Below are 5,758 nucleotides of genomic sequence, written 5' to 3'. Positions count from 1 at the left end.
AGCTGCGGGTGGAAGGAGGAGGTGTGGGCATAATCCATTTTGATATGTTTATTTTTTTATTTTTTTTATTTTTTTAATTTTTTTTTGATGGTATTTCCTTTCTACTTGAATCTTCTCCCGATTTCCTTCCTCCTGTCTTTACTTTTATTTTCTACTTACTTAAAGAAAGGAATTGTTGGCCTTTTAAGTTATCGCTTGTTACTGGATCCAGTGACTGAGGGAGTGATTAACGAAAGAGCAGCGGGTTAGGCTTAGGGGCACTCACCGTTCAGACTAATTTATCTCAACACGATACCTTTTGATGTTACCAGTCTCTTGACATTTGCACTTCCTTTTAAGGGCCAGACACTAAAATCTCCGCATTGTTTACCCGCTTTTGTACGTAGACGCTTCAACCGTTAATGTCACCGACATATAATACGGGATGTTTTGTTTGTTACAATACAAGAGAAAAGTGGAGTGATGGCCTAGAGGTAACGCGACCGCCTAGGAAGCGAGAGAATCTGAGCGCGCTGGTTCGAATCACGGCTCAGCCGCCGATATTTTCTCCCCCTCCACTAGACCTGGAGTGGTGGTCTGGACGCCAGTCATTCGGATGAGACGATAAACCGAGGTCCCGTGTGCAGCATGCACAGCGCACGTAAAAGAACCCACGTCAACAAAAGTGTTGTTCCTGGCAAAATTATGTAGGAAAATCCACTTCGATAGGAAAACAAATAAAACTGCACGCAGGGGAAAAAAAAAAAAAAAAAAAAGAAAAAAAGGTGGTGCTGTTGTGTAGCGACGCGCTCTCCCAGGGGAGAGCAGCCCGAATTTCACACGGAGAAATCTGTTGTGATAAAAAAAAAAAATTACAAATACAAATACAAATACAAAATTGCCTGTTTGCCTTGCCATCTTTCCTTCATCGCGCAGTTCCGCCCTTTTCCCTCACCATCTATGCACTGTCTGCAGCTGGAGGTCCTTCAAAAACAACAACTTTACAACTTCAGAAAATATGCTCCAAACTGCCTTGCATAAAGACAATGGTTTATTAGATGGCAGATTGATAATTATTGATAGACGCTGATGATATTTTGGAAGACGGTTGGGGTCAACAAGGAAGTAATGTGTTGTGGTTTTTTTAGGGTTTTTTTTGTTTTTTTCTCTTTTTTTTCTTTTTTTTTTCTTTTTTTTTAAACAACTTTTTTATTCAGTAAACATGTCACACATGTACAGATAGACAGCGGAGCAACAACAAGCTAATAGCTTATATCGTGCTCAGGAATGTGATTAAATACATTTGTTTCGTTTGACGGCTGGTGGACGCTACACAATTACAATTATGTTGAAATACACATTTTCCAACTGCATATAAACGACAGTCATTGCAGACATACATTGTCTCCCCCCCCCCCCCCATCCCCCCCCCCACACACACACACCCAACTACCCCTTTTTTTTCTTCTTTTTTTTAACCGCCGTGGAGATTAATATATTTAAAGAATTTACAATGTTTGTTTTATTTGTTTTGTTTTGTTTTTATCCCCCCCCCCCTTTTTTTTTTTTTAACGAAGCATGTTATCTAAACACAAATTAGGATGGGACTGGGTGTTCTCTTCTTTCCCCACACCCTCTTTAAAAATGGTTTCCATGTTCTTATTCCTCTTCCCCCTTCGCATGCTTTGATATGTGTGATATGTGTGTTTCGTGGGAGGGGTGGGGTGGGGAGGGGAGTTTGGAATATGACAGAGAGAACGACAAGGAAGTAACGCTGCTTTGCTGAAGACGCCTCTTCGTGATTATTGATATTTGAGGCCATGTGTAATACACACATCAGTCATGGTGAGTCCTTACCATGATATCGCAATACGAAGATAATAAACTCGAGCCCAAATGCCCGCAGCAAGAATCGTAACTGAAGACACGCGCGCGCGCGCGCGCGAGTGTGTGTGTGTGTGTGTGTGTGTGTGTGTGTGTGTGTGTGTGTGTGTGTGTGTGTGTGTGTGCGTGCGTGCGTGCGTGCGTGTGTGTGTGTGTGTGTGTGTGTGTGTGTGTGTGTGTGTGTGTGTGTGTGTGTGTGTGTCAGTGTGTGTGCGTGTCGGTGTTCTCTTTCCTTGTTCACGGCATTGAACGTGTGGACTTATTTTCACACTCAAAGATAAGGTACAGACTCTCTCTCTCTCTCTCTCTCTCTCTCTCTCTCTCTCTCTCTCTCTCTCTCTTCTTCTTCTTTTTCTTCAGAACATCATATAAAAGTCTTGTCGACATTAGAAACACGCGAGTGTTTTAAAAAATACGCGCGTCTTTAAAATTCACTGTTATGGAATGTTCCAGAACTATCGGTTCTTGGATACCATTCCGTGTTTCACCCACTTTTTTGTTTCGCTTTCTTTTCAGGTTGTTCCTTGTCCCTTGAATAAATAACACCCGTCCTTGTAACTCATTGTGATTAGATATTCCCTTAACTCATTCAATCCAACTGCCCTGATGTTGGCTTCTTCCCCCTGTTCTTCTGCCCTTATAGCTTCGTTTCTTTGTACAAACCACGCTTTGCCCAAACCCGGAAATCGAGATATATTGGTAGCGGGGGAAAAGTACCAGAACAACTCCCATGAAAAAGGAAAGCAAATAAACCAACACACACACACACACACACACACACACACACACACACACACACACACATATATATATATATATATATATACCCGAAGGAAAAGTTCTGGCCTCATCTAAAACGAGACTTGTGGGAATCGACCCGAAAAAATTCCATCGTTGTGAAAAGAAGAAAAAGAAAACCAATTCACTCTCTTGCATCAAACTATACTCATTTTAGACATGTTTTCTATGCAAATATCAAAACTGGGTAAACTTTACAGTATAAAAAAAACACCTCTGATCTAGTTTATCTTAAATATTTCAGCCCCGAGTGACAGTCTTTATTGAAACGAATTATGACGTACAAGAAGACAGATCGACAGAGAGAGAGAGAGAGAGAGAGAGAGAGAGAGAGAGAGAGAGAGAGAGAGAGAGAGAGAGAGAGAGAGAGAGAGAGAGAGAGAGGCCAGGCAGACAGACAGACAGAAATAGTTACAGAGACAGATAGACAGAATCAGAGAGACCGATATACAAACAGAAACAAAGAGAGTAAGAGGCAGTAAGAGGAAGAGAGATGGAGAGAGTGAGAGACAGAGAGTGACAGAGAGGGAGAGCGAAGGCACATATAAAGGCACACAGAGCGAATGACAGAGAGAGAGAGAGAGAGAGAGAGAGAGAGAGAGAGAGAGAGAGAGAGAGAGAGGAGACAAACAAAAAGACATTAGCAGCAGTTATAAATGTAGACGACTCTGAAATCGGCATTCACATGACGATCTTTCTATCGTGAAAGTCTCTGGCCATGATTCGTCATTGTCTGACCTCAGCGGGCAAGGCGACAGTATCTTTAATGGAATCTTTCGTGGTGACCTCCGCTAACTAATGGTCCGCATAATAAAACAATTTATGGCGGGGTCCACAGTCGCAAAGGAGGTACTCCCAACTTCCGTGAGACGAGCAGGAGCTGTTGGTAATGACGATTCAGTTGGCTTCTCTTTACAGCCGGGATTACCTGAACATGCCCCAATGTTATATTGTTGATTTTCTTGTTGTTGTTGTTTGTTTTTATGTTTGGTGTTGTTGTATTGTTGTTTGTTTGTTTGTTGTTGGTTTGTTTTTTTTTTGTTTTTTTTCCTTGTTTTCGTCTTTTGTGTTGTTTTGTTTTCAGTGTGTTGTCAATAATCCAATCAAGTAATGGCATTCGCCACCTCTCTCTCTCTCTCTCTCTCTCTCTCTCTCTCTCTCTCTCTCTCTCTCTCTCTCTTTCCTCACCCGCCTCTCTCTCTCCTCTCCCCCTAGACCTTCCACGCACCCCCCTCTCTCTCCTCACCCGCCTTCACACCGCTCTCTCTCTCCCTCCTCCCTCTCTCTCTCTCTCTCTCTCTGCAACCTACGTCAAGTGTACGGTGCTTTGCATGAGCTAGTGAGTGGCCTTAAAGACGAAGTAAGTGACTTATATCGTAAAAAAATGATGCACTTGAAAAACAAAACAATGACTTGAATGCAAAAATAGATGAACTAGAAAAGAAATGTGATGACCTAGAAGGTCGTTCAAAACGAAACAATTTGATTTTTCATGGCATACCGAAAAAGGAGGGAGAAGATTCAAGAGGGAAAAGAAATTGGCTATCGAAAATTCGAGTGTGTTTATGTGAAATTGGGTTTGGGTATGCTTGGGAATTTCAAGGGGTTAGTGATGAAACTAGATTTGTACAAATTGTTCGACAACGATTGATAGATTGTAGGTGGCAGGAGTGGGAAAGCCATATCCAGTCAAGCGACAGGTTTGACATGTATCGAGTTTATGTTTCAGATCACATAGCGAAGCGATACCTTTTGATTGATTTGAACAGACACCTACGACTTATTCTTACTAGATTCAGATTTGGTATCTCTGAATTAAACATACATAGATATCGTTATAAATCCATTTATTATTCTGATTTAATGTGTCCTTTGTGCGGGGAATCCAGAGAGGATGAAGTCAATTTTGTTTTGAAATGTCCTGTCCTTAATGACCAACGAATCCAGAGAGGATGAAGTCCATTTTGTTTTGAAATGTCCTGTCCTTAATGACCTACGAATCCAGCTCATTCCTAAAAAAAAAAAAAGATTATGTATATCCGTGTACGTTTCGACCGTGTTTACTGATTTCATCGGTGGATGAAAACACTATACGTCGTTTTGCTTTGTTTCTCTCTAAAGCATTTCATTTAAGAGAGACACATATCCTAGTTTTATTGGAGCTTGTTATGGAATATGCTGCACTGTTTGCATTAACAATTACAATGACACATACAAAACAAAATTTTGTTGTTGCCCCCTGTCCATATGGGGCTATGGCCTTGACTGAATAAACCATCTCTCTCTCTCTCTCTCTCTCTCTCTCTCTCTCTCTCTCTCTCTCTCTCTCTCTCTCTCTCTCTCTCACTCTCCTGCAGACAGACAGACCGACCGACAGACCGACAGACAGACAGAGATACAGAGGCAGAGAGACAGAGACAGAGAGACAGAGACAGAGGGAGAGACAGAGACAGAGAGACAGAGAGTTGAGTCCGACACTTGTTCTGAATTATTCTGATTATCGAAGAAAACAACACAATGAAAAAAAACAACAGCAACAACACTGGTGATATCAGGCAATAAAGGGATTTCAGTTATGACTCCCTGATAGTTGCCAGCAGCCCCTAATCACAGAAGCTTGGAGACATTATTCTGTGACAATGGAATCCCCACCATAACTCTGGCATTAAGCAAAACTATTATTTAGCGGAATTCATCCCAGAAGAGCCTGGTCAAGATGTTGTATAGCTGCTTGCTGGGGATTGGCGTGATAGTTTTGTTCACGGGGAAAAAAAACAAACGAAAAAAAAACAAAAAAACCGTCAAGTGAATGTCTATTTCTGCGTTCATACCTGATTGCTAATGATCCCTCTTCTCTCTTTGTGTTTGTCTCTCTTATGTCTGTCTCCCTCTCTTTTTCTCGTCTTTGTTTCTATTCGTCCGCTGTGTGTCTTTCAGTCTTCTGTCACACACGCTCTCTCTCTCTCTCTCTCTCTCTCTCTCTCTCTCTCTCTCTCTCTCTCTCTCTCTCTCTCTCTCTCTCTCTCTCTCACACACACACACACACACACACACACACTAAATTTGTGTGTGTGTGTGTGTGTGTGTGTGTGTGTGT

The sequence above is a fragment of the Babylonia areolata genome, chromosome 24 (assembly GCF_041734735.1).
Source record: "Babylonia areolata isolate BAREFJ2019XMU chromosome 24, ASM4173473v1, whole genome shotgun sequence".
Taxonomy (NCBI): domain Eukaryota; kingdom Metazoa; phylum Mollusca; class Gastropoda; order Neogastropoda; family Buccinidae; genus Babylonia; species Babylonia areolata.
Note: the sequence above shows the minus strand (reverse complement) of the source record.